The sequence below is a fragment of the Haliaeetus albicilla genome, chromosome 4 (genome assembly GCF_947461875.1).
Source record: "Haliaeetus albicilla chromosome 4, bHalAlb1.1, whole genome shotgun sequence".
NCBI classification, from domain to species: domain Eukaryota; kingdom Metazoa; phylum Chordata; class Aves; order Accipitriformes; family Accipitridae; genus Haliaeetus; species Haliaeetus albicilla.
Window position 1 is genome coordinate 3,393,577 of NC_091486.1, and position 22,850 is coordinate 3,416,426.

The 22,850-nt window shown below is 37.4% G+C and overlaps 1 protein-coding gene across 7 annotated transcripts in view; it reads right to left on the reverse strand.

Moving 5' to 3' along the window:
- Positions 1–22,850, reverse strand: part of MBD5 (methyl-CpG binding domain protein 5) — a 146,660-nt gene that overhangs the window by 88,562 nt on the left and 35,248 nt on the right. For all 7 annotated transcript variants that reach the window (XM_069780731.1, XM_069780729.1, XM_069780730.1 and 4 more), the window contains exon 2: positions 6,081–6,178. The gene's annotated coding sequence lies outside the window, so the exon portion shown is untranslated. The remainder of the gene's footprint in view (positions 1–6,080; positions 6,179–22,850) is intronic.

A 22,850-nucleotide genomic window follows, 5' to 3' on the forward strand; every position in this document is an offset into this window, starting at 1 on the left:
CCCGCCAGTCCCTTTAGAGAACTAAACTCTTGCTTAACTGGAGCCAACTGCAAACAGCTCAACACAGAGCCAAAAGACAAGCTCCTGCACCCTCTCCCTGCACATTATAATGAGGACAGAAATGAGGATCCAGGCCAATGTGGCCAGGCCTTTGCTGTGGGGACACCTGTATCTGGGACCAGCACCCACTGGTCAGAATCGCCAGTGCCAGTTACCCAAAGCAACCACTGGCTGATGAAACACAGCACAGACATCTCTCTTCTTTTGTATTTTCACTTTCCTTAACCGTTTCAATAGATTTTCATCATGATAGCGGGCCTCCAAGGATGTGAATTTATAGTAAGGGGAAAATAAAACAAAATTAAATAGCAAAACAGGAAAAAAACCCACCTCCACAACCTTTCAGACCACCTTCATGTAAAGAAAAACAATGGTTTCTTAGGTTTTCATTAACAGCTAGATTTTAAATTTGCTACCCTTGAGCTTCTTTGCAGAGCACTGTTTTTTCAGAAGGAATTATGAAAACAAAAATCAGAGATCTGAATTTGGTTTTGTGTTACAACAGAAAAGAATAATCCAATTTATCTTAGATACTACATTCTAACTACATTCTTCCTTTAAATATTTTGTGTAATTAAAAAATAATGACATTAACTCTATTATCTGTTATTTTAAATCCATAGCTCTTTAAGGAAAGACAATGATGATGTGGTTTTTACTTCACAGAAATTTCTCGATATATTACAGGAAAACATAAGGACAGATATTTGTAAAACCTTCTAACATCATGGACTGAAATAATAAAAAACCCCCAAACTTTCTGGAGATATCCAGGTTACTGTGGTTGTATGAAGCCAACCCTTAGGCAACTAATTCAGAAGCTGTGTGTGTGTATGTCTAGCTTCGCTAAGGAAAATTATATATTAAAAAGATGAATTTTAACAGTTTTGCTGTGATGTTACTAATTTTAAAGAGAGAGATGCACTGCAGTGTCAGAAATTTTTGCATTACTTAAATATTTAACTTTGAAATTACAATTAAACCACTGAGCTTGATTAATTTGGTCACAATAAAAAAGTGTTAGGACTATTTACTTTTGTTCAGGGTGCCTGCTGTTCCAATTTTTCAAAATGGAAAGCCCTTGTATTTTGCAATATTTATTTACAGTATCTGCTTCCAGAAAAGGTTCAAAACAGCAGCCCATATTCTATTTGAAAATTGTTTCAGAAGGACCAGCTAGAAAAGAAACGGGAACCATTGAAAATAAACTTCTTGCTCTGGTGAAATGTGAAAAACATGGCAGAAGAGGTACAAAATTTTTACCTAAGGCAGAGAATGACTTATCAAATCTACCATATTTGAAATGTACTCTAAAATTTGGCTCTAAAATGTACCTAAAAGTAGTCATATTGTGGAGCAATATTATAGGAATATATTTTTTTTTCCAAAATCCTTTAAATAATTTCTGTAAAGTAACTTTCAAATTAAGTAGGTTTCCCTTTATTAAATTTAAGAAGGTAGAATTAGTTTACATCTTGTATTAGTGAAAGTAACTTGAATTTCACAAAACCCCAACCTTTTCATATTAAAAGATGAGACAGAGACAGAAAATTGACTGTTCTCAGGAAAACATCAGGGCTTCAGAAAAGACAATTGGGCTCCTTGGTTTTAATGACAATTCAGGAAAAATTGTCCATCAATCCAGACTGCAGACTGCTTTAGGGAGAAAAATGATGCAACATGACGCTGTTCCTTCTCTGTCTTAGAATAACTACAATCAAAACATTAGTAACGACACAGTTCTAAGACAAACTATTTAGAGAAGAACTGTGTATGCAGCGCCAAGTCATACGTTATATACTTCAGTATAATTAAACAGCCTTATAAATCCTGAAGTTTGGATAGTGAGAGGCCCAATTTTGTGCTGCGATATATCATGAGTCCCAGAATTAAGCAGTTCAGAAAGTTCTCAACGACTACATGGCTTGCAGCTGGAGATGGCACAGGGGACTAAACAAGTCTATCATTTTATCACACAATATAAAAATACTATCTAGCTACTAGAATTTTCCATGTACTGTTTAAAAAGACAAAATACAAGAAACAGATGTAAACCTCACTTATCCTCCTTAAGTCTGCATAACCAGTTTTCTATTTTATTCATGCAATATTTCTCCGATATATTTTTGCACCCTTCTAAGTGACTAACAAGACAAAATATTATGAGGACTTGTAATGTATCATTCTGGTTTCTTTCACATGCTGAAATAAATAATACAAATCAATAAATGCCATCTCAGTTTACAGATAAGGAAGCTCCACAGTGTTCATGCTAAAACTGCTATATGTGTATTAAAAATAACTGTAAATTCCAAACTGGTTTCCAACACACATTTTAAAGCTTTTTGAAACATACCGTTTTGGAAACGCAAAATTTCCATGTATATACGCACTACAGCAAGGATGCCATTTGGCAGACGGCTGATCTTTGCATTACGGTTGTGTGTAACCTTCTTAGCACAGCAGAGGCAGACTTAGCTCCTCCGTAGCCCTTCACAGACACGCTGAAGTAGCTACAGGGCTGCTGTACTGAAGTTGACTTGCATCGGCTGACTCAGAGCATGGGTAGAAAGATGTGCAACCTTCAAGACCCATCTGTGCAGACTCACCCTGAGAAAAACAGGCGCAAATCTGGAGCCAGAATAGAACAATAATTCTGGAAAGCAAGTGAAATGAGGGAAGACTGGTACCGTGTGAGAATGGATAATGAACTTGAAATAGAAACTGGCTAATATTAGAAATTACTTGGATGAGGGAGAATGAAAACAGAGATGCAGGACACGAGACATACAAGGAACTAGGATACAAGTAAGAATAGCTGAATGGGAAACTGAGAACCAAGAAGAATGAAATCATGACTTCAAAAAAAGATGCCTAGGCCAACAATCCTTTCAATTCCTGTGCTTTTCATGGAGGATCGCTGCTCTCGCTTTTCTGGCTTGAAAGAATCTTCACAGAGGGAGTACTCCAGTTCTGCAACTACTGTAAAAGTATACAAACCCCAGCAGTCCATCAAAAGAGCTGGCAAGGGAAACTCCTGGAACTGAAAATGTTTCTGCAAAATAAGCTGGGCTTCAGAGATTGCATTTTGCCAGAAAGTCTTAGAGAAAACCTGTTGCTAAAAGGTACAGTAAAGCATAAAGGCAAATTCCTAATTCTATCTGCAGAGTGACATTTGAAAATTATATAGTACAGAAGATCTGGAACCACACACCGAACAATTAAAAATACTAGATAGCTCCATACTGATTAAATGCCATCTATTTATTGCAAAGATTTCCTTCTATGGAGAAAAATAGCATGCTATCGTATAATTAAAGACTGCATGATAATGTACAAGGTACAAGTAGGTGAACCAAGGTCACTAAGGTTTGAAGTATTAGACTGCAAGCACAGTAATGCGTATTAAATACAAAAAGCCCCTGCATTTAAAAATAGATCAAATGGAATAGAAACAGTGTCTCCACATACCTATACAGCTGCGAACATTTTATTATTGGTAGACAAAGGAATACAAAATAAAAGCTAAGATGCTGAGAATGAGAGCTAAGTGGTTTTTTGGATTTCGTAGAAGCATTCTGAGGTTTATCCACATGTACATATGAAAACTTTAAGGAAATAACCAGTAAAACATTAACCTTACAGAAAGAAATATTTTCCCTGTCCCAGTTTTTCACATACAGAAAAATGTTTCTTCTTAACCCAAATACAAACTTTGATAATTATTCCCCCCAAATGTTTGGTTTTCCTTTACCAAATGTTTTAGGTCCCCATTTTAGAACAAACAAAACCATACGCAAAGGTCTATCCTTGAAGGAAACAGTAACAACAAAACAAACACAAAAATTTAACCTCAACATGGCAGAGGTAGAAATTACCTCTCTCAGCTCAGTAGTGTTTATCTTTTAAATGAAAAAGGTCTTCCATTCTGGGGGTCAAAAAAAAAAAAAAAAGGGAAAAAGAAGAAAAAGATGAGAACTGCCTTCATTTCTTTCTCAATTTGAGCTTTGCTCTAATAAACAGCTACTGTTTGTTTCCTTATTTTAGGTCATGTAAGTCAGTTATGCATGCTGCGCTTTTTAACTCTTTCCCATCTGCTGTTCTCTTGCAGCATCACCTGGGAGCTGAGAAAATCTAGAACGATGCAAAACCCAATGGAACCAGGGCTGCGTTAGCCAGTGTCCACTGCATATGGTGATACACATGAGTAACATAACATTTTAGTGCCCTTGCAGTTAAACTTGGGCTGAAAAAAACCTCAAGAAAGTAAAAGGGGAGTTTCATTCTGACTTACATAAAAAGAAACTGAAGGGGCAGTAAACCCGAAATGCATTACAAACACTACGTAAATGAGGTACTTCATTTTTGTAACACAGAAGTGAGACAGATCTCCGACCCTGTGTGTCCCAGCCTAGTTCCTAAACTAGATGGGATGTCACATAGTATGGAATACACTGTTGGCCAGTTTGGGTCAGGTGCCCTGGCTGGGCATGAGAAGCTGAAAAATCCTTGACTATAGTCTAAACACTACTGAGCAACAACTGAAAACGTCAGTGTTATCAACATTCTTCACATACTGAACTCAAAACACAGCACTGTACCAGCTACTAGGAAGACAGTTAACTACATCCCAGCTGAAACCAGGACAATGCTCCATCAGGCTGGGTCTGGGCTAACTATGCGGTTCCAAGAATTTTCTATTCACGCTGCTTGAAAAATCAGTTACAAAGATCTGCAGAATGAGCCCTTTCCCAGCACATCAAGGCTGCCCAGACATGCCTAAAGGAAGCAAACTAGTTACAAACAGTGAACAAACTTTGTACTAAGTAGATCAGTTTTCACTGTGTTGCATCGCATGGTGTTGCACTTCAGGTGAAAAGACTGTCAATAGGGCCACGGCATCCTAACAACACAGCAAGCCTTATTCTTCAAATAAAGAGCTAAGGAGAGCTATCCAAAGTTCAGATTTGAGAACTAAGTAGCTTATTCATGAATTTATCCATCCTCTTATTCAACAGCATTTTACATGCTTCATTTTCAAAAGTCTCAGATGAAGTTGCTGTATTCAGAAGTTCAAAAATGAAGCTGTACCCTCATTTTGGACCTGTCTACTAAAACAAAGCAAAGCAAATATGTAAGTTTCTAGTGAATTAAAGTGCCCCATTAGGAGTTCAATTATATTCTGAAATTATGTCTTAATTGGTTTGCTCATAGATGAGCTGTACAGCTAACCAAAAATCTACTGCCATATAATCATCACTAAATTTCAGATATTGCCACACATTAAATTAACAGCAGATAATGAGTGGGAAAATTAGCTCTATTTCCATAACAGAAAAAATTCTTCCCATATTACCTAGAGTGTTTTATATACTTAGTTTCAAAATAGAAAAAAATAATACACAAACAAAACTCTCCCAAATATCTAACATTTATTTTGATCAAAAGCCCACACATTCAAAATAAATAATACAAGTGGAGTGCACATCAGATTTGTGTCTCTAATATTTAATTAAAAAGAAGTCACATTTCTAAACTTCTATAGAAATCTTCAAGAGATTGACCACTATTTAACTTTGTGTATTGCTGGCTGTTTATTTCTTTTCCACGTAACTTTTGTCTTTTTGAGTAGTAATCCCCATGCCCAACTACTCTTCAGATTTTAACATATAAGGTATTCCTGGTTCTCATCAGTATCACACACAGATATTGCAAATGATTTGTAGTTTGAAAAACTTGTGAGAAAGGAAGAATAAGGAATAGCATTAATTGCAGAAAAAAAAGGACTTAAGGACTCATATTCTTGTAACTAAAAGGAGGAAAAGAAACCAAGCTCCTTCCATATAGCTTATTTTTCACATTAGTAGGATAAATAAACTTACTAAAAAAAGTTAAAACTTTTGGTAGTGTAGTCAGGCTCCTGAACTTCAGCTGCTGTTCAATTTTGGTTATTTTTGAGGTAAAAAACTATCTAACTTATTGCTTATATAAAAATGCATAATATAGATTATTTTATTTACCTTTGCTGTCTGAAGGAAACAGATTTCAAAGATCTTGTCTGTAAATGATATATTCTTCAATATTTATGCCTCCAATGACCACCATCGTCAATAAGGATCTGAAGAAAAACACCACAAAGCAGTATGTAAGCCAGGTTAGTTGCAACTAGACTGAGGATTTAAAAAAAAATTATTTATTTATTAAGAAGGCACAAAGTAAAATTGTGCATTTCATACAATACATGAATTTATTAGCTGCTGTTAAAAACAAAGAGAAGCACCAGAGCCATTACATGGGAAAGCATTTATCTACTTGAGGCATATAAATATACTAATGCAGAATAATTGTTAAGACTAAATACCTCAAACTTGGGAAATTCACTGTCATCATACCAAAATAACAACAGCAGTAATCATCCCATGAATTAAAGATTAGAAAAGATAAATAAAATTACAAATTAGTATTGAAATGCATTATATTATAAGCACTAATAGATTATGAAAAGTTAAACTACCTCCCTAAACTTTGAAAAGTCAAATTAAAGGTAACTTTAAAACAATCTCCCTAAAAATGCCAGTTATGTTTAAAAAAAAATAATTTCAACAGTATAACCATACAGTATATTTTCTTAGTGCTGTTTTCATATTTCAATAGTGTAACTATGAAAAGATGAATTTAAAAAAAATTACTATGCTTATGGTAAGGTCAGCATCAAATGAACTAGTCTATGCACGTACTTTCTTTGGAATCAACTTCTACTAAAACGCCAAATAGCTACAATATTTTTTTTTCAGGTCTCAACTTCTTTCATTGAAAGATAACCCACTTGTCTACTATAACCACGATAAAATTTCCACAGAGTAGTTGAGGTTGCCTGGGACCTCTGGAGACGATGTGGCCCACCCCACCTGATCAAGCAGGGCAACCCAGAGCTGGTGGCCCAGGACCGCGGTCAGTCGGACTCTGAACATCTCCACGGCTGGAGACTCCACAGCCTCTCTGGGCAACCTGGTCCAGCGGTCAACCACCCGCACAGTAAAAAGGTGTTTCCTGATGTCCAGAACGTCCTGACATTCTCTGCTCTGCAGAACATTTCCTTAATGAAGGAACCTCAAAGCATAGCTGAGTAACACAAGACAAAGTTTGATAACAGCCTTAAGTCAGTATAACCAACCCTTATGTACATGCTCGATGGTATATACAAAACTAAGCCCCGCCGGTACCCATATAACCTAACATATGCTGCAATACTTTTGAAATCTTTCAGTCCTCATTTAGCAACAGATGCAATTAACCAGAAGACTAATCAAGTCAAACAGCTTCCGTCTTGTAAACAATTTTCCCCTCTACTCAGTTGATTCCACTTGGTTTAGACTTTCTCGGATTACGGAGGAATCCAACTCTGAGCACAGGAAAACCTACTGCTGCCTCTTGACAGTGTACAACCACAGCAGCAATCCAACTTGGGTTAACACAAGCAACTAATTCGTCTTGAATATATATTTTTTTTAGAACATGATTTATCTATTTACTCATTTATTTACTTGCAAGCCTGGGACATCCAATTGCCAGCAGTCAGGACACATGGGAAAGGTGATCAGATCACCAGATTACTTAGCAGGCTTTGTGGACAATTAATTGCTGCTTAAATAATAGTTAAATGCCTCTAATAGCAAAAACACTTAAGTTGTTGCAGTTTGCCTATATCAATGCAAAAAGTTATTTCATCTCAGTTTTATGATAATGCTTTATCTGAATTGTCTATGTTTCTTTCTTCTGAAATCATTCCAAAGCCCCCCAACTTCCATCATCTGAGAATAAACACCTTTCAAATCAACTTCTTCTACAAAATAGCAAGTTATTGAATACTTAAATGAATATTCTCTGCTCTTTCTAGTGCTTCCAAAAATTTAGAATCCTTGTAGAAAAGATAACTGTCAGATCAGTCTCTGAAATAAAATTGCATAGGCTATACCATGATTATGCTAACTCTCCTTTTCTAATGAAAAATCTGAAAAAGAAATTGGACGTACACTGTGCCTTGATGCCTACCAAACAGAGTTGATGGATTGTATGGGGAAAAAATTCCAGATACAAAATGACCCTATTAAAGTATTAAAAAGCTGCTGTGTATGCACCGAAAGTGACGCTGCCCCAGCAGACTGCCACTGCATTTTCAGATATGGTTCAAGACAGGGTTGAGGGGCAGGAGACTAATGGAAAAAAGTTTCAAATAATCTAATGAAATACCTTGAAGCGCACAGAAGCAGTCTGTGAAAGAAACAGGAGAACAACAGGTTCTGCTGATAAGCTGCTCCAAGTCACTAAACAACCCGATCTAAGATACCAAATGTTGCTGCATTAAGGTATGCCGCATGAACATTAAAACCAAAACAATTACTTTTAATTCAACAGGTCTGTATCTTGTGCAGTCCTGACATAGGCTTCTTTTGTTAGCTGTGCTCGGCTTTGGCTGTACTTGACTTGTTTTATACGCCAAACCAATAAAGTCAGAAGAGCAAACTGGTAACGGAAGCCAAAGCAGAATCCATCAACAGATTTGTTGAATAAGTTCAGCATTGAAGATACTTATCAGTGGTTACAAACCAGAAAGCACACCTGCTGACAAGGAGATCTTAAAATTGAAGATGCACTGAGAACTGGAGTAAAAAATGTTTGTTTTTTTTAAGGGAGAACACATAATACAGAGCAACTACAGGGAAATGAATGCAACATTTCATTGTGCCATTTTAAACAATTATTCTTCAAAGTGTTTCAGAGTCTGTGACTTGTTTTCCCCAAAGCAACTTTGTGCATGTAATTTGATATTGAGGCTTTCTATCAATTGCCCTTCAAACTTAGCATTCAATTTTCTTAAGAAGTTGAATCATACCCAAAAGTCCCCAGATTTTTTAAGTGCCACCGAAAAAATATTTTTTTTTTGCCTGACAAGTAAATCATTCTCACTTTGCCTTTTGTGTTAATAGATGGTATTTTCTTTTTTTGTTGGCACTGAACTGCACAACCAAAATCCAGATATTTAAACTTTGTTCCCATTGCAGATGTTATTGCTGATCAAATTTAATAATCTTTCTCTCATACACAAGAACTGCAGTAATTGTAAGGGTATCATTAATTTTGTTCTCAAAATCTCTAAGCCTTCTCGAAGGAGTTTGAGCATCACATCACAGGGAAAAAGTTTCTTTTGTGTTAAACCACGTGTTTCAGGGCAATCTTCTAAATCTCTTGGGACCTGTTTGTTTTGCTGAACGGCACCCAAGCATTTTGTTATTTTTCCTTCATATGATTTTAAGATCATGATCCTAACAGCCAGAAGGAGTCACTATGATCTCATCTTCAATTAATGTGAATTTACCAATGAAATGAAAGCATTTTCTTTCTAATAACACATTATCTTATTTACAATATCTGATACTGTTATGTCATTTGACACTGACACAAAAGACACAGTTACATAGCACTGGAAATAAAGGGACAGTCATGAAGGGACTCAAAACAGACATTTTCCGTCTTAAAGAAAATCTATATTCCCCCCTCCCCTTTTTTTTATAAATTCTCTAGCACCTTGTTTTGAATGTTGTTCCTCTAAATATCCTAGAGTATGAAGAGTTGGTTCTACAAGATTCTGCATCCTAGTCTGGTGCCAACCCACAAAACATATGTCTCTGCTCAAATGTAAGAATCTGTTTTGATTTTTTTTTTTTTTTTTTTTTTTTATTTCTTCCTGGACTGGGGACAAAAACATTTATTTAGATACAACTCAACATTTAGTATCTTCTGAGATATGAAACTTTCTAAATCCCAAATATATTTTTGTTAATTTATTCCTAAACAGCAACTTTGAAGAAGCTAAACTGTCTGAACACATGACAATAATCATTTAAAGTTAATGCTCAAAAATCATTGGGGAAAAACAATAAATTTGGTTTAGACATTATTTTTTATGCTCGTGGGTGCTACTAAGTCTTAAACCCATCAGATTTATTTTTAACCTAAATAGTTTATTGCATAGCTATGCAAAAACATCAATATGTTTTTCTAATGTCATTAGCCTAGCCTTCCATTTGTTCCCCCTGTAAATAGCTCTTCTACTCTATTTTTGTATTATTTGGGATAAGGTAGATTTTCCACTATTATTGACACAATGGCACAAAGTATTGTTCAAACATTTTACAAAAATAACTCGAATGCAGAAAATGATACAGCATAGACTACCCTGACCCCATGACCGGATTTCTTTAGATGAGTCTCTGGGCCGGTCCAGAGCTCTGGTGGCGAAACGTTGCTTGTCCGTGAGTTGTGGTAACTGTCCACATCCACCCCACACAGGGGGTTTGCTTTTAATTAGAATAACACAAATGCAAACAAAAGACACTATAACCTCAGGAATTAAATATTTGCATTAGTTTCAGCAAATAAGGTTCTTGAAAGAGCCAGCTTCTGCACAGGGATAAATCAAAAGTAACTTTGATGAAGTTACATGTGTTACTTCAAATCACATGGGTGAAAAACATGCCCGAGCTTCATATAGACGTTTAGGTATTAAAAGAAACCCATTAGCTTGGACAGGTGCAAAATCTCAGACCACCTTCTTTTAGATAAGGGAATATATGTGAGCGGCACTAGCACAGAAATACTACAAAGCCTTTGCAATCTCCATCAGTCATTTGCCTCTGGGAGGTATGTTTTTCTTAGTTGTGAGAAAAAAAACCTTACAGTCGCATGAAGATTATTTCACACTAAGATAAACGTACACAGAAAACGTGAGAAATTTTAGTACGCATAATAGAATATCTGCATACAGCTACACAAGGGTAACTGAAAGTCTTTTCTAGATGTTTTTTTAGTGACAGATGTAAAGGACTAGTAAATTTGGAAAACACGAAGAGATCTTTGTTTTCCAGCTTTCTACTTTAACACCCACAAACACACATGTACGTCACATACTGGTGATCACACCTGATCTGCATATTGGAAGAGGAAGAAAGCAACAGGAATAAGCACTGCACAAAACACACCACGATCCTTAACAAGGTTACATCCTTCTCCGATTTTAGAATCCACAAGATGATTCAACTCACTTGCAAAAGCTACCACTGGAAAAGAATTAGGAGGAAAAAGCACGTGTTTTTCTTTTTTGGTTCCACAATAATGCAGAAAAGGCAGCCTGAATATTTTTTAAAATTTATAGTTTTAAGCAAGAAATAAACAAACCAGGTCTGCCTTGTTTTTGTCAGACGAGGAAGCAAGAACTAATGAGATCACATGACAGACGACTGCTCCAATATTGTTCTAAGAAAAATTTTCATCTTGCTTTTAACTGTTATTTACCATTTTATTGACACCAATATAACTGAATTTTCTAATTAGCATTAGAAAAAAAAGAAGACATTTTAGCTAAAAGTATGAAAGCCTCACTAATTTTATCACTAGTAAGCTGGTGAAGGCCAGTCTTTTCAGTTTTCAAGCATTCTCCAGCAGCACTTGGGCCCGCGTCATTAATGAAACTTCCCCGTCACTGCACCGAGCAAAGCGGGACTTGGCAACGCAGCGCACTGCAGTCCTCAGGGTAAAACGCTGTGGCGTGGGACTGCTTCAATTTGGGCATTGTTTCTGTAACAGATACTTGCTTTTATATATCTATTTTTCACAATGTTTAAGTCTAAACCGTATGTGCATACATATAAATATTATATTTATAAGCATATACAAAATGCAAATATGTATTTCCTCTCTGTATATAGAGAACTGATACTTTAGTTTTTAATATAGTCAAAATCCCAATACTATGAAAAGTTCTGACAAACAAAACAATATTTCTGGAACAAAAAGCCATTCCTCAATGAGACACAAACTACATGACAAAGAGATCCCATTTCTCTTCCAGACATGAATATCTACATTTCCTTCCTTTCTAGGTTACTTCTAAATACTTATTTAGCAGCTCATCTCACTTTAAAGCTGAACACTGTAACTTCTTCTACAATTAGCAAAAGCAAAATTCTCCATGGAGATTGTCTAACGTGCAACCACCTTCTGCAGCATCATAGGACTTTAGGCTGTACATCTTAGGAAACTAAAACTATACTTGAGCCTACATAATGGGTAGAACAAACCAAAAGAGAAAAAACAAAACAAACACATAAAAAACCCCCCTAAACCTCCCCCAAAATCCCCTATCAACCAAACCACTAAGGAAGCGTGCGCCCCTACTTCAGTCCCCACCATGCATTATATATACTCTGCCACATCATTCACTAACACGCGAACGCAGCATCGACTCTTTTCTTTCTTATTCTCACTTATTTGATACTACCTTAATAGTAGAGCACGCTCTTAAAGCTAGAACGCTTTACGTGAGTACAGAAATCATGACTCATTCAACTGAGTATGCAGAAGCTTTGGCATCAATTTATTTCACATCTCAGCTGGTCTTTGAGTCAGGCTGCCCAACCAGTATCTATACCATCCGCAGACATAGGAAGATGAAGAACGCCGGGTTTAAACTCGTAGTTTATCAGAGAGAAATGACAAACCAGGAAACTCTGAGTGCTTCCATGGGAACAGGAGGAGGACTGGGAGCAGACCAAAGTGAAGCCAGAGTGGGAACCAAGAGTTACTATGGACACCAACAGGAAGAGCCTTGCCTTGCTATGAGTTAGCCAGAAATTAAGATGAAAGATGGGAAAAATCCCTCATTCATGTAAGTTAAACAAGGGAAAAGTGAGGGGAAGTAAGCCCCGTCCTGCTCTAAGAAAATTATTATCCATAACAAACTAGGTCATAGAAGTGAGTAACATTTACTAAATATATGCTTTCTTTGTAGTTATGCAACCACTGTCAAAGTAATGAGATTTACTCACATTTCACTCAAGTACTCTTTTGAATTTTGACTAATTAAAATAACCACTAAATGACCAGTCACAAATACCTCACCTTTCACTGAAGATGACACATCAGCAAATCTGAACAATCTCTCCAAAAAAAGATGGTTTTGACCTTTTTTGAATTTCCGTATACAAAATAAAATACTTTGCATCTATACTGCCATTCATCCAAACATCTAGTGTACCTAAAAATATACTCTCAAATGTAATCCATTTCCTAAGTCATGTGAAGATGACAGAGTTCTTACTTTTCTAACAGAAAACTGTGGCAGAGTGATTTTTTAGTGACCTCCTCAAATTCTTGGTATGTTGGTGACACAGTTGGAAACAAAATTTCTGTCAACTGTAATCTTGTGGTTACAACACTGCAAAGATAGTTGAAATTCTTTTGAAAATGTGAAAAGGCGTAGATCGGGAAAAATGAATGAAAGGATTAGGAATACTACCTGTTGGTTTATTTTTGAATTGAAAAAAGAAAACAGAAACATTTTCTTTATAACTGTATCACCATGCTTTACAACACGTTGTTCTTCCTCTGCTGTTTAGATGATTCCAAAAATATTCACCTCCGATTTGTGGCAGTTGCTATCACCCTAACAGCATTTTATAGCTCCAGGGCAGTCTGTATCTATAACAAATCTGTAGAGAACTGATGTCATAGTAATAATTTTTCTAAACATAGAACTAAAGAATGAAGGAACTGCACTATAGAACTATGGATACAAAGCTTTAGTTTCTGAATGGCTAATTCCTATCCATACTTGAATTTAAAACCTGCAAAGATGTTACAAGTTGGACTAAAGTTCTATTTTTGGTTGATTTTAAGAAAACTGCTCACTGACATTTACTATTATAAAATAATTAGCGTTCCTGTGCTTTCAAACACTGAATACCAGAAATCATGACACTGAATCAAAAACTGAAAAGAGGACACTACACAGCAGATAAAACACTGACATCTCTTCAGAGACTTTCTTTTAAAACAGGAAAAAAGGCAGCATTGAGCCTCAGTTGTTTGAAGAAATATTCTTCTCCTCCAAAGTTAAATTAGAACTATTTAGAAGCACAAAACGCTGTAAATTTAAGAATGGATGAATTTGTGATGATTACACAGCAAAAGAAAAAAAATGCATCTCTTCAGATATATCTCTTGTTTTGTTTTCTGATTTCTTTAAAGAACAGAAAAGGCAATCAAATGCAACAGAAAAATTGTATTAATCGGTTGATCTTGTGACAGTTTCCATTCAATGTTATTTTTCCATTCATTTAGCTGCAACAGAATTATTCAGCACAAACCGCATAGTTTTATACCATGTTTCAAATACCAATAGGCAGAATGCTACTGCTTTGTAGAAAACTGATACCAAAAGAGGAGGAACATAGGGATATCACTAGAGCCCCTGTTACCTGTTCAGCAGTTACACCTTAATATCGGGTACCAGGTTAGCCAGATGTCTGATAGCACCAATTATATGTGGCACTCAGTAGAGCAGTAGTCCTTTTTTACCTCTGGCCAGACTCTCAAAACAGTTCAATATCCTATTGTGCCAGATGACTTTCCCACCTGACAGGAAAAAAACCCCACCCAAAACACTAAGAAAACCCCACAAACATGAGAAGAACAGGCAGATGGGGTCACGGGGCTACAAGAAATAGGATGGCAAACGCTGCTGGACCAGAGTGCGGGTGTCTGTGCGTGTACAGAGCTCCTGATGCGTGGCAGGGGATAGGGAATAGGGCAGTGCTAAAACCTGAAAAATCATTTTAGGTAGAAGAGGTAAAATGAAAACTCCTGTGGAATCGCCGGATCTCCAAGTGAAATAGATGCATTCATAGCAGTATGAAAGGGTGAGCTGTTCTGCCTGGTTATGGGTACTACCATGGCTGGGGGCTTCCCCTGTGTCTGCGCGACTCTGTGTTCTCCTGCTCATTGTAATTTACCTAACTTCTATTAATGTCTAAGCAATAAGTCTTGGTGAAATTGTAAGTAAAATTAAATGGATATTTCCATGAATTCTTAAGTAAAATTAAATGGATATTTCCATGAATTCATAAGTATCTTATTTATTTTTAAGGAAAGGAACCAGAAAGAAGGTCTAGGAAAAGTGTTTCTCTGAATTCTTAGAAACATAGTAGGTTTCAGGGGTCTCTTCTGCATTTTAATTTCAATATTCAACTGCTAATAACTGTTTATAATTTCCCAGAACAGGAAGTGTTTTTTGCCTGTATTTTAACGTCCGTAGTTTTACAAAGGAGTTCTCTTTTGATGGAACTCCTAGAAACAAATTAATTCACAAGTGCCCCCAAATCCCACAAGATTTAACAGAGGAATATTTCTTTATATTAGCAGTGCATGTTCACCATCAAACTGAAATCTAGTGTAACTTTTCATGTGAGATTAAAATGTTTTCAATGCATGTATCTGAATACATAAGCCTAATACCCACTTTTTCAGGCTTTACATTCACATATACCTATTACTCTACCTGCTTTCCCTTCGCCCTAATGTCTGGAAAAGAGCAGGACAGAAGGGCCACCCACCTCCTGAAACAAATACACAACCGGCTGCTGCCAGGGATACCAAAGAGGAGGCACCGCAGGTTCTGACAATGGGAAAAAACAAACATGAAAGGTAAGGAAAAGCAGATGAAAGCTGGGGACATGCCCTAAATACCAACATGTCTTATTGTCTGAGTGTTGCTTTGAAAAAGACCCCTAGAACACAGGAAAGATTTTTCTAAAGACAAAGAATAGTTATCAGAAGCATGAATTAAACAGGAAATAACAGAAGACAACAATTCGCTAATTGGCCAGGTAAGCCAGTATATGCTTGTTTAAGCTCAAAGTATGAGTCGTATTTACTATTTTTTCTTTTTTTCCTCCATTAACGTGATTTGTAGCACTGCCATATTTATAATGCTTTTAAAACAAGATGGTGTACAAGTAAGAAATTCTGATTGATTACTATCAGGAACAACAAATATAATCTTCCAAAACTTCATTTCTTCCTTTTGCCAAACTTAGATCAGCTGCTATTTAGCTGATGATTTAGGAGCATCCACAAAAGGCATCAGGAGCAATTTCGTTACGCAAGTCTAATTTAATAAAAAATACCTTGCGAGATGATTGTATTACTAACAGAACGGAATTTATCTCCCTTTTTAACTATGTGTGTGCAGCACATACAGATGAGTCCTGTGGAACCTGCAAATCACTCCAAGAAACTTCAGAATACTCCTCAAATGTAATAATGCAATTTTTTTTTAATAGCAAATTTATTTGAAGTTATGCCTGTATTCCTTCCTTGGTTAAATAAAAGATAAAATCCTATTTCCTCCCAGTTCACTGTGCTGCCTTCTTGAAAAGCAGACTTTCTAGGCACATTAAAAAAAAAAAGAAAAAAAAAAAGAAAAGCCTTAAGAGGTTTTTGTCCTTTTTTATTTTTATTTTTTTTAAATAAGGAAAATCATAATTCTGGATGGACTTCATAATTTTTTCTACCTCATTTCCCCTCCAATATATTTGCCTGCCAGATTAACAACACTGTTTCTGTGTGACAAATCTACTGTGCCATTTAATCAGCTTAGTTCAATTGTAATTTTGTGCTATTAACAAAGTGGACTTAGGCATCAGAGAGGGAGTACTTGTTTCTGTACAGCTCTGAAATCCTGTATCCAACCTTCAGACGTTCAGTGATACCAAGCTTCTCTAGGCTACCTGTGCTTGCCATTGCTCAGGAGGCCAACCTGACTCATGCTGCCAGACACCCCTGTTAAGACACATTCAGTTTAAGAGCTCAGCGCTCTATTTTTCTGCAGAGAAAAGATCATCTGCTATTAAAGGCCTTGGTAATGTAGGTAACTTCTTCTGAATGGCCTTTCTAGCTCCAAAGATGCATCTAATGCAGCTTGAAAAATTCTGGCTTTAGCCTGCCATTCCTTCTGGTATTTCTGCCTTTATCAGTTTTGTCTCCATCATTACTCTTTCCATCTTATCTTTACTAAAAAGAAAATCTTTCAGGGAAACTGCCTTATTCCTCCCAGGGGTTTGAGAAGCACCTCTCTGCTGTTAGCGGTACCACTATCACATGATGACATCTCCACAACAGGCGCATGGACAATTAAGTCAGAAGCAGATAAAAGCAGTATTCCCTTCCTACTTGGTTGAAATGAGGTTTGGAAATTTTTGTTAAGAAAATGACCTTGTTAATTTTTTAAGACATCTCCCAGGAGAACCATAATCATCACATCCCTGTTTCACAGTCGTCAGGAGGAATTACAAGGATTGTGTTGCTTAACTTCCTTAGTATCCAGACATATCAGGTATGCAGTTTGTCTCTTCACAGTCTAACAGCAGAAACGGTATTCGTAGTAAATGCTGTTTTATGGAAGTAATTGATAAGACAGGTTGCTCTCTAAGAAAGGGAAAGATGGAGTGTCTGCATTTCAATAAGACCCTCTTGGGGCAGCAAGGAGGCATTTGAGCCCAAGGAAAAGTTGTGTTTTAAATCTTAAGGAGAGATTTAACTATTTTTGTTACATTGGACAAAATATCACATAACACCTCTTCTTTAAATATGGAGCAAATACATAAGAGGTCTGGAGCCAGACTAGTCTCCAGTTTCACCCAGGCGACACTTCATTACCAGGTTGGAAGTGATGACTGTCAGATTTCAGAATTCAGCTGGAACACTGCTCAAATTCAGAGAAGAGCAGAAAGTAAAGGAAAAACACCCAAGTTTACTGTTCTATTATCGAAAACGAGAATAAGGTGATGTTGATAGCTCTAATAATTTCAAACAATTTTAGAAACAACTTTCATCTTCAGCTACAGCACTTACAAGTTTCTTAGAAGCACTGCGTATTTTAACAGGTTTCTTAATCAGTTTCTAATGGTTATTTGGGATATGTAGAAGACTGGAAATATATATGTGGGAAGAAGAAAAATCCAAGGGCACTTTTGCCTGTGTGTCTTCTCTAGTACCAAGCCTGTTACAGATTCACTGCTTGGTCCTCAGCTGCGTGTTTCCCACCTGGCTCTTACAGCGCTTCTAACGCCCCAATGTGCCAAGACAAATATTTGCAGAGCCACGCTGAAAACCAGAGCACTGAAATTATTGGGGCTTATAGCAAACAACAAACAAATAAAACAAACAAAAAAATCCAGAAGAACAAAAATTGAACCTGTTGGAGGAAATTTTGCAGAATCCAGCTAACCACCTCCCCCCCCCCCCCCCCGCCAATAAAAACACACAAAAAATTGTTTTATCTGCACCATTTCATTAGCCCACAGATACACCACCACAACCGCTTCCACTGGTGCAAGTACAAAAGGGGAGAAAACCTTCATGTGGAGAAGGAAAAACTGGCCAAGAGGAAGTGGGCAGAAATTTCTCCAACCAGCTTGGCTGCTGGAGAAAACTGCAAAGTATCCTTTCTACGGCAGTGTTGCTAATGCCAGTGTAACTCACCAATTTAAACTACCAAAGCAATTCTGATCTGCAAGAATTTTATAGCACTGGAGATAATACTAGAAGTTTTTTAAGGGAAGACATCAAAAGCTTTCAAAAGCTTAGCTAACAGTATCCATGTCAAAATAACGATATTGTTAAAAACTGTCATCTATTTAACACATTTAAAAGTTTAAATTCAGGATTTTGGTTTGTTATTTCTTCATCTCCCGTTGGTGGTTAACAGACCACAAATACATACCCCCATCTTGCTCTTTTAGAATGATTCTAATCTCAAATAAAATAGTACAAATTACTAGTAGAATTGCCATCTAGGTCCTACTGACAGTAAATAAAGCGGCAGCATTTGTACGCATTCAAAAAAGAAAGCAAAAAAACTCCTATAAAAGCTTAATAACTTCTTCCTATCTTCCTCCCTTCATTGCTACCCACTTCAGCCCAAACAGTTTTTATTCTCACTTTTTTCAACTGATCTAAAACTAAATCCTGAACTACCCAGATCTCTCCCTTCCTACAAAGTCCCACTGAAGTTAGTGAGGTGCACACTGCGCACAGACCTACTACCATTGACTCACTCACAAGATCAGAACCTTGTACTGCGAGATCCCAATGGCAAAGACTGCGCCTTCGGCTCTGTAAAGCTGTGCAGCATTCAGGCATCATCACAGCAGCTCCCAAGGATGCAGAGGTTCACATTCATGCCTCAAAAATTTAATACATTCTTTTATATACCCATATGAGATTATTTTACATTGAGTGGTTAAGCTGAAGGAAAGAAACGGGGAAAAAAAGAAAAAGCAAAAAAGGGCCTTTGTCCTGAAACAGTTTTTTCTTTGCTTTCTTTGGAAGAGTCATCTAAAAAACCACTACTGTTGCAGAATGCTCTTTCATGACATTTAGCCTTAATCTTCTCTTTCTTCATTTCACTGCTTTATTTCTAGCTATAAGCCCCTACGCTAGCCTGAATATTTCCTTTTTATCTTTAGTTGTTTACAATTTTAGATATACGTAGGCTGTTAAGGCTTGTCTTGCCTGTTCTCTTTTCTTAGTCTTTCTATAACATTACTTCCTTAAGAGACCAGACAAAGGCACATTCAGGTGTCTTCGATAAATAAGGCAAACCACCATTTTAGCCCAGAAGTAGTAATACTAAATCATCTGGCTGGAATCCCTTGGAGTGAGTGTCCACACAGACATGGCTATAAGTCATGCAACCAGTTACATCCTTTTCAATGGATTGCACTGAGGCCTTAAAATTTGATATTTGTGTCTAGCTCTCACACGCCATGATGTATGGGCCTTTGGTACTAAAATTCTAAGAAACCAGGTATTTCCTGAAATCCTCTGGTTTTGGTAACCTATGCACAGCAAATATATGCAAACATGAAAATATACACAAAATACTATCATCAAACCAAAAAAACCAAACCAAAACCCTATTCACAGAAATGCTAAACATTTTTGCTGTGCAAAGTAAATACATAATGATACGGTTTCATATGAAATCAACCTAGAAAAATATCTGCCTGTTCACAGATAATCCTGGCCATTTGAACAGTGTTATGGCAATAATCCCAACGTTTTGGATCAAGAAAAAATAATTAGCACAAAGTGTAACTTTATGATCTATCAGGAATTGATACCAAATTTCTGCATTTTCACATTCAACTGCTGAAGGAAGCGGTCCTAATTTTTCTGCATTTTATCTGTTTCTGCCCTACACCTCACCCTTCCCCTAGCTGTAGCACAACAGCTAACTGCACCAGGAGCTGACCCTTAAAACTAACATGTTTTCTTGCTGCACTAATTATAATTTGAATTAACTTCTTGATGTAATTCACCATACAAACACTAGTGCTGGCAAAAGGCAGGCCGTGACAACACGGTAACAGCAATGAGCTTCTGTGGGTAGTTTATCATAAGCAGGGCACAAGAAGGTAACTACGGAGAGATAAGGCCATATGGAGCTCTGCAGAACAGAGGTGGAGGCCTGTAAATAGCGGAGTCATCACGGTCACAAGGCAGAGCTGCCCATACTAAATTTATGTTGACCTCAGGCAGCACACCTGGCCTATAACCTCGTGTTTCACTCATTCCACAGAAAACCTACACTTAACTATAGGTTAGAATCACAGGACAGGCCGGTTGGAAAGGACCTCTGGAGGTCTCCAGTCCAACCTCTTGCCCAAAGCAGGTCCAACTAGATGTGGATGCTCAGGCCATTGATAGATCCAAGTTTCACATTACTCTGAAGACATAGATTTTACAACCTCTCCAGTGACCAAGCACCTTCATGGGGATTTAATTTTCCTTACATCTAACGGGAATCTCCTTTTTTCCAACTTGAGTCCATTGCCCCTCACTGTGCACCTCCAGGACAAGCCCGCCTCTGCCTTCCCCATACCCTCCAACCAGGTAGAAATGCGCTTTTATAATTCCCACTCCCTGGATGACAACCAACTCTGACTGAGTACCAGTAAACCCGTAAGTCTATGGGTCCTATTCACCTTACAGATAGAAAATGGGCCCCATTTACTGTAGAAATGAAGCATAAACATGCAGAAAGACCGTACATGAGGTGAACAGGGAAAGTTTAATAAATCTCCTTAAATCCAATCAACAGCTCCATTTAGATATTTCAACTGCTCCTTCCACTATTCAGTGCGATTACACCTTAGCATGCAAATAATTTTCAGTTGCTACTGCCAGCTCAGCAGGGGAAGATTTAAATCTGGATTTTCTTGTACCATAACTTTTCATTTCTTGGTTGTCAAGGTCTGAGATATTCTGAATTCTGTGTACTGTAAGAGCAAGAGATACTGCCAACAAACCTCAATACCTCAGCAAGTTTTTCTTTTTTCTTCTGAAACATTAAGGAAATATTTTTGAAAGTAAGTTGGGTCCTTTTAGGCAGCTGAGGTTACAATGTCAGTTTGTTGTTGAGTCACTGCTGTTAGCAAAAGGTACAGAAGCTATGGATTCCTTAGGTCTTCTACTACTTACTGTAAATAATGTTATAATTTAATCAACTTAATAATCTTTGTTTTTCATATGCTTAGAAGGTGAAGCTGCTTCCTTTTTAGGGAGGGGAAAAAAAACAACCCCAAAACCTACAGAAGTACACGTGTTCCCAAATCTTGGCTGCTTTACAGCAGAGTACAGCAACACAAAACAGTATTTTTTTTTCTCTCCATCTCCACTCACCCTGTAACCACAAAGCACCACAAGCACATGATCCTGCCACCACTGCCTTGACTTCCTCCGTATTATGAGGCTCTTGCAAGGTATTATACTTAGCTGGCCTCTAGTCATCACCATCCAGCTGGACACCAGACCGAGTTTGGGTACCTCCCTCCCTTTTAAAGGGCATCTGGCCTGACACAGTCTCATTCGAACACTTTTGGATGGATTGCCATTCAAATTCCAGCTTATTTTATGTTGAAGTTTAGGCAATGCTTCCAAAGTCCCTCACTTCATTTGATGTAAGTCTATTCTACTTCTGAAAAGGGACGTTTTGCTCTTCCACAAAACCACTCATTCATTCCCACTACCTCCCCCTGCTAGCACTGGCATTTATGGGGCCATGCAATGAACCACGGCAAGCCAGGCTGAGCACCTGATCTAACCAAATCCTGCTTTGGGGGAGTGAGGACGTAGGTAAGAGATGAGCTTCTGCTCATTTTCTGGTTATACAAATGTTAGTACTAATGCAAAAGGAAGCAGTAGGGACACAGGCAGCTGGCTCTCATGCCCGATTTGTTCCTCCCCTGTAGTGATGCCTCCCAACTTTGTTGGTCAGGACTGCCTTTCCAAAGTCATTAATTCAAATACTTAAAATCAGCGTTAAGGTTGTCCTTAAACTCCTGTGTTAATAACTTCGTGCTACCTTGACAGTTTCCCTTTCTGCAATACTAACAGTCATTTATTTTTAAAAGCCTTGACAAAGTGGATAATTCTTGTAGTATTTTCTATATTCTACAGTTTATAGTTTCTGATATAAAATTGTATCACAAAGTTTCACTGAAATACTTTACAAGAATGCCACCACTCTTAGCTGAATGGGAATTCCCCATAGAGAATTACATAGTCTAAAATAGCTCTGAGATGTAAATCTCCCATTTGTCTCCCTGGGTGCTCTCATCTGCCTCCTTCTACACCACCAGCACACACTGAACCCACTCTAGGTTCTCTGAATGCCTCTCCCCAGCTTCTTCCCCAACACTTCCCATCAGGTATTTCCTGAATGTCTCAAGGATATTGACTTATTTTCCGAGAACACATGGTCGCTCTAGCAGGATCTCATGCAGGGGTGTGCATGACGGCGGGAGGCAAGAGAAGTCAGAGGCAGCCACAAGCACAGAGCTTCCCAGACCGTGCCTCCTCTACGAAGAGATTTCTTACACACTTGTCTG